Here is a 12283-nt window from a genome sequence, read left to right as displayed (position 1 = left end):
TCTCTCGTTCTCCTCCTTTCTTTCTCTTTCTCTCCCACGCAAATTCTTCTCTCCCTCTCTCTTTCTTGCCCCCTCAAATCCCTCCCTGTCTTTTTCTCTCCGTCTCCCCATCAAATCGCTTTCTCTTTCTCTCTCTCTCTCCCATTTTTCTCTCTCTCTTTCATTTATTCTTTATGTTCTGTTGACCATTATTTTTACTCTTCAATAACTCTTCATTGTTCTCTTTATTAACTGCTGGGAACAAAATAGTAAGTCAAGTGAACACGGGACAGTCAATAAGAGATACAGGAATAGCTATCTACCCTACACTACTAACTGGTAAATAGGTTTTTTGTTTTTGTTTGTTTGTTTTTTAACTAGTGGTTGACCCGTCCTTTGTACGGGATCAGCGTGGCATAAGAGTAATAACTTTGAGGTGCTGCCATTTTGAATCGGGATGGAATATGACAAATTTAAATTTGAATAACCTAGGTATGTCCCCCTCAGTACTCTTCTCAACAACCACAAAAAATTCATCAAAATCGGTCGAGCCGTTTTTTCGTGAAAAGAGAACAACAAAAGTTCCATCAGAGTAACAGCGCCGTAACAGACAGACATACATGTACATGTTTCTGTGTATGCAATATGCAACAATTTAGTCGAATTTCGCATTATTTTCATAATATAACTTCTTGGCCGATTTGTGTACGCTGATAGCTGAAATGCAACAAAACAAAAAAGTGAAAATAATAACGCAAGTAAAAATAAAGTAAAATTATTAGTAATGAAAATAATAACAGACATTACAATCTTTCATGACATGACATGTTCTAATGACCTGAAGAATTTCTCTTTCAAAAAACTCAGTAGATTTGTAACCCAGCTGTGACTTTACTTACTAAAAATATTATTATCTACGTATTCTTACTTACTAAAAGTTATTATTTCTCAGTTTGTACCTACTTCTTTTTGTAAATCTTCTTCTTTACCAACAAATTGAATTTCTATAATTTCTGCTCCATGCAACATACCCGCTCACCTACTTGTTCAAAGGTAATTGTTGCTGCCGTGTTGTTGGATCATGCGAGAAATAGATCAACAGTTCTGTTGAACACTGGTGCTAGCTTCACGATCAACAATAATTGAATTTACTTTCGCCAGTCAGCTGATATAGGTAAAAGGAAGATACGATGTTTTTAGCAAACTGATAGATAGGAAGGAACTGAAGTTACTGGAGATTTTATATTATCTTGAAATCAATGGAAATAATAATAGGCTTTAATACAACAGTATCTCTACCTGTATAAATAAATAAATAAACCATTATTTGGTGGTCATTAAAGGCACAATACAATACATACTTATAGGTTTAGAAAAACATACAAAGAGTGATCCTACCTATGAATATAACCATTATACATGAAGTATTTTTAAGTTCTTCCCATCTGAAAAATATGCCCAAGCTCAAGGCCAAGACCCAAATTCAGCAACTGCTGAGGTATAATCTCTACCAGTATAATATAGGAATACATATTTGGATTAAGAACTGCAATCTCAAGTTGGAAAGATGTATCCAATTAATAAATAGCCAAATGAGATTAGTTGCTCTCTTCTTTGAGTTAATGTATTCTTGGGTATCTGCAGTGAATCTGGACTCAATAGAAAGGTTTAAACTAAAACGTTTACGCTAAGCAAATTTCCTCACGCGATTTTGGACCCAATTCTGGCTGTTGAAGGCCAAAAAGAAATCCTTTTTCGGAGTAATTTCAGAGTTTCTTGAACCACTAGAGTTTTCTAGTAAAATATAGTTCTCATAAAGCATTCAGTAGTTTAGGTATGTACTAGAGTTTTCTAGGTACTAGAGTTTTCTAGTAAAATATAGTTCTCATAAAGCATTCAGTAGTTTAGGTATGTACACTTACTGAAGGTTTTGCAACCTTTATTATTATCCCTTCTGGTAGGAGCTAATCTGCAGATAATATTGTTACGATACCTGGAACAGATGATTTTCACTATTATATGAAAAAGTTTTTAGCTGATTTATTTTATATACAGGGTGTTTAAAAAATGAATGGCCAACTTTGTGCTAAACAGGTAAGGTTTGGAACGGCTGGCTTTTTCCTATCCTTTGGAAGGAAGACATCAGTCCTCCTTCTCTCTTCACTTTCGGGATATAAGACCTCAGCAGTTATGACCAAAGTACTTTCCAATTCTGCACACTAGGAATTGAGAATTTCATTGTTCTTGACTAAAGTACTTTCCAATTCTGCACACTAGGACCCTGTGGTAAACGAACAAAAAAGGTAAGTAGGTATACCTCTCAATTAAGTGGGTAAACATACCTCTGTTATTCCTAGGAGACGTATACCTATACAATCCATTTTTGTACCTCACAGAACTTGGGCCATTTCAGAAATTTAGTCTCGCAACCAAAAACTTTCGCATTTCATGTCCCTGAACTATAAGTCGGTCATTAAGGGTTTAACGCCCCGGGGGAAAGGTAATTCAGGCCGAAATGTACTCAAGACTATTCAGCCGTCTCTTAACGGCAGTAACAGTCCTAATAATAACAGTCCTAACCTAACTTGTAATGACGTCTGTTAAGGTAAGATAAGGTAATAAGAAAGGTAAGAACACACTCAAAGTAATCTGACAGAGAAAACAAGGCAAAACTGGTGGTGTGAACATCACACGATTTTCTATTGGGTACATATGTAGATTATGGAACTAGAAAAAAAGTTCATTGTTATTAGGACGAAATTTTTTGGCCAAAAAATTAAATTGGTTGGTTGACACTAGTCGTAATAATTAGGTGTTGACCCTGCGCCTAGAGTAATGGGGGTGAACTCTCTATAATTTTATTTATTTATTTATTTATTTTTAATCTCGTCCATTCAATTACCAATTTTAGAAACTCGAACTGTTCCCTACTACATATTTTCTCACTACCTACAAACCTACATCGTACACTCGAAGAATGTTATACAAGCTCCCCATACACGAGACGATAGAAAGTAAAACACCATTCACCGCTCAATTTGCAAACCGAAATTTAATCAAACTTTTCGTGCAAAACGCAAAGAAAAAAGTTTTTTTTTTCGTGGAGGCAAACTTTTGCAAATAAAAGAAATGGGAAAAAATTGAAATTTTTGTTTCCAAATTGAAGCATTTAACAAAACTTTGTTCCTACCCTTCCCTCTCTTACTAAGAGATTCCGAGTATTTAGACAATTAATTTAAAGTACTCAGAAGAAGTGTTTTACGTTTTTTCGTCTTTTTCTTCGTAAAAAAAAGAAAGAAAAGCACGCAAGAAACTGTAAAGAATGTTATTGCGCGAGGAGAAAAAAAAGAAAATTCAAGAAATATTCCGCAGAGCACGGGCTGAAAAAATGGCTGTATAAACCGTGTTACTTTCTAGTCATAATGTTTTTTAGCTAAGGATTTTGCACAGAAGTTATAATTTTGTGGAATACCTACAGACTACCTTTAGGATCTAAAATACGTGCTCAAAAAAGACGCGAAAAGTTCTCATTTATAGACTAGATCTGTAGGTAGTGGGAGTAAGTTAGTGGATGTTCCATTTTCCCTGTCTCGGAATGAAATAATAATCATGATATTGGTGGATGTGTCATATTTTCTCTCTTCGTAAATGGAACATTAGTGGAGATGTCAATTCTTCCGCCGTGGAAGGAGTCCATAATTATATCCAACCAATCCTTCCATCAGCGGGAGAACATGCCTATCTCACGGACCCAGAATGTAAGTTGTATGTAACAGAATAAGGAGAGCGATTATTTTCCTTACAGATTTGTACAGTTTTATAAAAATTATCCCAGTTTACCTTACAAATTTCATAGTTAGTTTCTAATTCTAGGTACCATCAATTATAATTACATTACACCAGGTCATCCCCCCCTCCCTGTGAGTTGAGTTTTTGCGGCCCGCCAACTCTCTACCTTGGTCTCTTGCGGCCCTCGGGTGCCCTAAGGTTGAACAACCCTGCTCTAGAGTGTACTGATTTAGAACTACGCTATATTATTGAATGTTAGGTATCCGAACAAAATGTTCAACAACACACATTGATAAAACACCTCTGTTTCCCTGTTTCTCTCGTTCCAATAGAGAATAAAGCTTTTGCTAAAATAAACTCCCAATCTCTCCAGAGTCCAATACATAAATAGAAATACATACGAGTATTACGAGTCCAATACATACCTACATACGAGTCAATACATAGTTACATACTAGTACCAGTACAACACAATAGAATATACAGTACAGTTGAGTACAGTACCTACAATAGGAGAAATACAGGAGGTATGAGAAAAGAAGGTAGAAGAGAAGAGAGAAACTCCTGATTTGTTCCAACTTTCCATCGGTAAGGGCTACATAACTACATACGAGTCAATACATATAGTTACATACTAGTACCAGTACAACACAATAGATTCAATAGAATATACAGTACCTAGGTACCTGCAACAGGAGAAATACAGGAGGTATGAGAAAGGAAGGTAGAAGAGAAGAGAGAAACTCCTGATTTGTTCCAACTTTCCATCGGTAAGGGCTACATAACTACATACGAGTCAATACATATAGTTACATACTAGTACCAGTACAACACAATAGATTCAATAGAATATACAGGGAAGCTCATATATTCCATACCAATGGCACAATCGCATGACAATATCAAGGGGGTGAAAGATGATCTTGCGTCTTCAGCAGCTCTGTCGTATTTTGTGTGTTTTTCTCTCGCATTGCTGTGCTCAATACTCGACCAACTTCGGGAACCATATGAGGCAGCGTGAATTGCCTTCGTCCTATCTACAATTCTGTACACGGGTCGTAAATGTCGTAAAAGTTTCCAAAGGGATGAGTTTTTCTATTGAAATAGGGTTTCACACTTCACAGAGCTTCACAGATGAGATTCTGAATTCTGGGCCTGAGCCCATTTTCGATAATCAAGGCCGATTTGTTTAGGTATGTACTAGAGTTTTCTAGGTACTAGAGTTTTCTAGTAAAATATAGTTCTCATAAAGCATTCAGTAGTTTAGGTATGTACTAGAGTTTTCTAGGTACTAGAGTTTTCTAGTAAAATATAGTTCTCATAAAGCATTCAGTAGTTTAGGTATGTACTAGAGTTTTCTAGGTACTAGAGTTTTCTAGTAAAATATAGTTCTCATAAAGCATTCAGTAGTTTAGGTATGTACTAGAGTTTTCTAGGTACTAGAGTTTTCTAGTAAAATATAGTTCTCATAAAGCATTCAGTAGTTTAGGTATGTACTAGAGTTTTCTAGGTACTAGAGTTTTCTAGTAAAATATAGTTCTCATAAAGCATTCAGTAGTTTAGGTATGTACTAGAGTTTTCTAGGTACTAGAGTTTTCTAGTAAAATATAGTTCTCATAAAGCATTCAGTAGTTTAGGTATGTACTAGAGTTTTCTAGGTACTAGAGTTTTCTAGTAAAATATAGTTCTCATAAAGCATTCAGTAGTTTAGGTATGTACTAGAGTTTTCTAGGTACTAGAGTTTTCTAGTAAAATATAGTTCTCATAAAGCATTCAGTAGTTTAGGTATGTACTAGAGTTTTCTAGGTACTAGAGTTTTCTAGTAAAATATAGTTCTCATAAAGCATTCAGTAGTTTAGGTATGTACTAGAGTTTTCTAGGTACTAGAGTTTTCTAGTAAAATATAGTTCTCATAAAGCATTCAGTAGTTTAGGTATGTACTAGAGTTTTCTAGGTACTAGAGTTTTCTAGTAAAATATAGTTCTCATAAAGCATTCAGTAGTTTAGGTATGTACTAGAGTTTTCTAGGTACTAGAGTTTTCTAGTAAAATATAGTTCTCATAAAGCATTCAGTAGTTTAGGTATGTACTAGAGTTTTCTAGGTACTAGAGTTTTCTAGTAAAATATAGTTCTCATAAAGCATTCAGTAGTTTAGGTATGTACTAGAGTTTTCTAGGTACTAGAGTTTTCTAGTAAAATATAGTTCTCATAAAGCATTCAGTAGTTTAGGTATGTACTAGAGTTTTCTAGGTACTAGAGTTTTCTAGTAAAATATAGTTCTCATAAAGCATTCAGTAGTTTAGGTATGTACTAGAGTTTTCTAGGTACTAGAGTTTTCTAGTAAAATATAGTTCTCATAAAGCATTCAGTAGTTTAGGTATGTACTAGAGTTTTCTAGGTACTAGAGTTTTCTAGTAAAATATAGTTCTCATAAAGCATTCAGTAGTTTAGGTATGTACTAGAGTTTTCTAGGTACTAGAGTTTTCTAGTAAAATATAGTTCTCATAAAGCATTCAGTAGTTTAGGTATGTACTAGAGTTTTCTAGGTACTAGAGTTTTCTAGTAAAATATAGTTCTCATAAAGCATTCAGTAGTTTAGGTATGTACACTTACTGAAGGTTTTGCAACCTTTATTATTATCCCTTCTGGTAGGAGCTAATCTGCAGATAATATTGTTACGATACCTGGAACAGATGATTTTCACTATTATATGAAAAAGTTTTTAGCTGATTTATTTTATATACAGGGTGTTTAAAAAATGAATGGCCAACTTTGTGCTAAACAGGTAAGGTTTGGAACGGCTGGCTTTTTCCTATCCTTTGGAAGGAAGACATCAGTCCTCCTTCTCTCTTCACTTTCGGGATATAAGACCTCAGCAGTTACAGTTCTCTCTATCAAACCTCTTATGACCAGGTCCACAAAGTCAGGTTAAACTCTCGGAGCAATCTGATTGGCTATTCTTTTTGTTTGAATTTTTTGAAATCAACCAATCAAGTGGTTTAATTTTTTGTAATCAACCAATCAAGTGTTTTAATTTTTTGAAGTCAACCAATCAAGTGTTTTATTTATTTATTATTATTATTTTTTTTTTGAAATCAGCCAATCCAGTTTAACCCGAGGGTGAAACGTAAAGCGAGTTTAAACTCAATTTGTGGCCCGGACGTTAAAGGGAAAAAATTAGATACCTCTTTAATTGGTACTCATATTTTGGACACCCTGCATATTTGTCTTGAAATTCTCCAAGGTTGTTTACCTTCCTTTTCAAAGTCTTGCACATTTTCTTTTTAATATTTCCTGCAATCTTTTGTCATTATTTTTGTCATACAGGAGAATTTTCCCGTCAGCGGCAGATAAAAATTCAGGCAGATTTTCATTTTTCCTCTTTGAACATTAAATAATATGTATGTTCTTATACATATGATTGTATAATGTATATAGGTAGGTACATAAGTATGAAAGTATGTACAGGTATTGAGATGGGTACCTAACGGTTTAATAAAATTCAGATACGAATAATTTTGCCTTCTTTTTTTTTCAATAATGTTCTAACTCCTGGGCTTGTTTTAATTTTATGGTTGAGCTTCTTTTGACTTTCCTTACCTATAGGAAAGAAAGTAGACTATTTAGGTACCTGATCGACGGAAACTTTTGATTACCAGTGCTAAAACACGTTTTGAGGTCCCTAGTTTCAGACAAAATACCAAATCCAAAGTTTGAGCCATTAAACCCACCAAAACCATACCAAAAATCCCAAAAAAGTTAGTTATAATTAACATAGGTAGGAACAACGGTCGGCGGTATTTTGGCTGCATTTTGGGAGTTCGGGCTACTTCGACCAACTTCCAACAGGTAAGGGAGGTCGTGTGATGTTCACACCAGATTTTTTGCCTACCTATTTGAGTTTGATAGTACTGTATTACCTCCAGCTAAGACGGCAGGTATTAAGTACCTATCATAAAAAAATATGGGAGACTGTACGTAATATTGAAATGAAAAAAAAAAGTGTCTCCTCAAAAGGGATTTCTTCTAAAGCCTATAGGGATTTTGAGGAATGTAATTTCGAAACTTATGTAACGTAGGTACTACCTATGTACTTATGTAAAGTAGGTGCTAGCTATGTATGTACTTATAATATGTGCTTACATAGCTACTGGTTACTTACCTACATAGGTACTCCCTATGTAGGTAAGTAAAAAGTAGGTAAATGTTCAGACTTTTTTACTTAAAAAAAAAAAAAAATCAAGTGTAACCAACAAGTTATCTAGATAAATAGGTACCTATGTAGGCATTCTGTACCTATATTCTCACAAACCTACGCACCTAGGTACCTACCGATATTTCTACTTCTTTTTATCGTACGTATAAAGTAAAGTACTCCCCAAAGGAACGCTAAATTTACCAACGCATACATTTCTATTTTCACCACTTCTACCTCCTCGCCTTCACCATTCCTACCACTTCGTCTTCGCCACTTCTACCGTTTTTTCCGCGCTACTCGCGTAATGCCACATAAAAAATATGATTCCCACCCCCCCTCCCTATAGTTACCTACGCCACGTTTATCCCTAGGTACTCGGTCAGTGGTGTGGGGTGAGATTTTCAAAAGGGGAAGCTTTAAACCCATACACGGTATGTCGATCTGCCGGTGATCTACTGATTTGTGTTCCTAACATGGAAGTGATTACCCCTTCATGTGAATTTTATGTTTTATGACAGTACGTTCAAAGGCCACCGTAATTGGTGCCTTTTACTTCCCTTTTTATAGGAGAATGTAGGTATTTTGGAGAAATAATATGTTCATTTCTCGAGAAGTCGACACGATTTTTTTCCTTTGATATCTCGATATTTCTCGAGAAATTGAAGGAAAACAATTTTTTTTACTCTTTTTTTTCATCTACTTTTGAATATCATGTGAAATCAAGGAAAAAGTTATAGGCCGATGATAAAGACACCCATAGTCGCCCGGTCTGGGGGTTGATTCACCTGGTCTGGGGGTTGACACGCCTGGTATGGGGGTTGAACTTGAGTCTGGGGAAGGGGGAATATAACCTCTTTCGTTAATCAGCCGCCTATTAGGGTACAGTAGAATGAATATCTTATGTTCATTCATTTGACCAGGGCTGGGTTAGAAGCACATAACATCTATCAATGTTATTCGAACAGATTGATATAACATACTTTAGTTGTTTCAATAATAACTACGGGGTGGTTTCGTGAGCAATGAATTGATGTCCAATGTGAACATGATAAACTGTAGGTATTTTCCGTTCTAGAAACTTTCAGAAACGGAACCGCGGTTCCCTTTTGGTAAATGAAATAGTGCCTGAACCATAGGAAATCCAAGATGGCGCAAAGTTTCCCAAATGGAAAATACCTGCACCTCTTTTACCTAAATAGGTAATTTTATGATACCTATGAGGGTCAAAGTCTGACCTGAAGTTCCACGATTTTTCAAAGTTCACGTTTTTTCTCATCGTCCCGAAAATGAAGAGATAAGGAGGACGCAAGTATTATCCACCCTGTATGTATGTTGAACCAAATTAGTCCGCGCACTATGTGATCACAAGGTGTGAACAAAATAGTCCCCACACTTGACATGTCTAGTCAGGCGGACACGAGATGTTTGTAAGCTCTTAATTATTTTAATAACTTTGAAACTCGATACCTTATTAATATCGCTCTTTCTCTCTCTCTCTCTTCTGATGGACAGTTATTTATCTATAAGGAATATAAGGAAAATAACCGCTCTCCTTCTGTTATGTGTTAGCTGTTTGACATAGGGCGGAAGATATGATACATCCACTAATATTACATCAGTACCTATATGTCTAGGTATTTTTTAGAAAGATGGGAGAAACCACACATCCACCAATTTTGTCATGATTCTCCCTTGAAGTTTCGGGAGAAATGACAAACATATATCCCCTAAATCTGTCGGATAATTCTATCTTAGAGAGACGAAACGGTAGAAATGGCACATCCACTAATATTTTCTATCGTGATATCCTACCTATATGTACAAACTTTTCGTTGGATAGACTAGCTAGTGGTTGGGTGGAAGAGCTACTAGAAGAGCTTTTCATTAAAGGAAAGAGATAGAACCATTAAGTAACTATATCTAGGTAGGCACTCCCTTACTGATATTATTGTATTTATTACTATTGTAATATTGTACCTACTGTTAAAATATATGAATAAATAAAGGACTATTAATACTAATACTAATAGGGAGAGGAAGCAGTGAGCAGTGGTTTCCCTAACCTCCATGTATCACACGCCACTGAATTCTTCTCATTTCCATGCTACCTTTTCAACACTTTTGCGGTCTCTCTTTCCTTCCCCTTTTCCTCTTCTTCATTTCTTCTCATTTTTTCCTTTCATTCCTTATTTTTACTTTCATTTTTACCTTTTTTTTTATGTACATTTTCCGTCTTATTGCCTTGTTTTATACGGTTCTGTATTTTTACTACCTGTCTATCTTTTTCAATTTTGGCTTTTCTATCTTCTCTTATAGAGTATGTTTCTTCTTCTTCTTTCTCTTCTTCTTCTTCTTTTTCCTTTCTCTTCTTGTCCTGTCCTGCTTTCTTTCTCTCCCTCTCCGTTTCTCTCACTTTAAAATTTCCTCTGTCACTCTTTCGCCCTCTGCTCTCTCTCTCTTTCTCTCTCGTGCCACTTCTCTCTTTTCCTATTTCGTTTTTCCCTCTCATCCTCTCTCTCCCTGCCTTTACTCTTCCTTCCCCTGTATCTTCCAGCCTCTCTCTCTCTCTCTCTCTCTTTCTTCCTCTCTCTCTCTCTCTCTTTCTTCTTCTTTCTTTTCATCCTCTGTTTCTTTCAGAGATGTTTCTCTCTCTCCTTTTTTCTTTCCCTCTCTTTTTCCTCTCCCTTCTCGTCTTTTATGACTTTCAGAGAAGATGTCATCTTATTTCTCACGGAATTAACGTTAAGACGTAAGCCAGACTACCACTGTACCACTCTACTACGTTCAGGTTCAGGTCACAGTACGTTCAATGAAAGGTCAAATATTTTCAGGTTTGTTCACACATAGTCGACCGTTCGATGTCGACGAGGTGAATCTATGTTGTCGAGGCAGTTTGGACGGTTCAGTCGACATCGATCGACGGCCGATCGTCTATGATTGGACACACCTTGAGAATTTCATTGTTCTTGACTACACAACCTGTTTTGATAAATATAATACATATCTTTGTTCCTAGGGTGTTAAACTGATTAACTGATATTATTATTATTATTGCATTACAGGTCATCCAGGGCAGAGTATTCTGACGAAGCTCTTGGGTTTGTGCAGTTAAAACGTGACGGCAACCTATGTCAAAGCATTGGTTACACCTGAGCACAAGGTGAATGCTAAACCTTACCAGGTCCATTGTCTTGTTGATGAAGGAGAAGGCACCATACTGAAGGCATTTTGTTCAGATTGTGCAGCATGTCAAGGTAAGTAAATACTTTAAATTGAAAACCTTCTTTGCTGTTGTTGTTGGTTTTTTTTTTTTTTTTTTTTTTTTTTTTTTTTTTTTTTTTTTTCTTGGGAATTTTTTGATGAAGCCAAAAATTTTCGGACCCAGAGATCCTAATTTTCATTTTCTTTATTTCTAGTGTCCCAGGTTAACCCGAATTGTACCGAAGTAAAATTTGGCAAAGCAAAGTAAGATGATTACCTAATGAAGGGGTATTCAATCGGTCATACTAACACCATTTATCTGATTTATCATGAATAAAGATTTTTCCAAGTAATCTGGGACAGTTTGGGTTAAGAAAAAGTTAAAGGCTCTCGGTTTCTATACTTTTCCCTAGTCGTATCATGCCCCAAGTTATATGAACTTGACATGCTGATAGTGTGTAACTTGTTAGTAAGTTGTGATACTTGTTACAACTTGAAACTTGCTCGTATCTCGAACGTTTTAGGTTATAAATTACAGGTATTATTTTTTCTCGCCGTGACAAGCGAGAGGTGACAAAGTAACTTTTTGTTCCAACTTTTTTTTCTTAGGAGCAAAACTGCAAAACTTTAAGCTGGAACAAGTTTCTTCTTTTGTTGACTGAAGAGGAAATTAGAAGTTTCTAGGGTAGAAGAAAAAAAGCGCAAACAGTCGAACTAATATGATTCTGTCTTCCTATAATAATATGGGTAAACACAGGCGAACTTTTTACTGCTTTTTCCCCTTCTTCTTCTTCTTCTTCTTCTTCTCTTCCTCCTCCTTATGCTCCTCAAAGCTTAACTTTTTTTTCCACACAAAATTTGCAGTACTTAAACACACGGCAAGCTGCACGGAATATTGAAGGAACCAAGAAGATTGTTTTAGTAGTTTACTGAAGTATTGGTTTCACACTCGAGAGGAACGTGGCTCGAATCCCAGAAGCAATATATTAAAATGAGTGAGAGGAAGGTCATTTGTAGGATTAAGCTCAAACAAATTAATCTTCACTCTATTTCAACATGGATAATGTGATAGAATAATAATAATAATAATAATAATAATAATAATAATAATAATAA

Source organism: Diaphorina citri, unplaced genomic scaffold (genome assembly GCF_000475195.1).
Source record: "Diaphorina citri unplaced genomic scaffold, Diaci psyllid genome assembly version 1.1 scaffold14, whole genome shotgun sequence".
Taxonomy (NCBI): Eukaryota; Metazoa; Arthropoda; class Insecta; order Hemiptera; family Psyllidae; genus Diaphorina; species Diaphorina citri.
Note: the sequence above shows the minus strand (reverse complement) of the source record.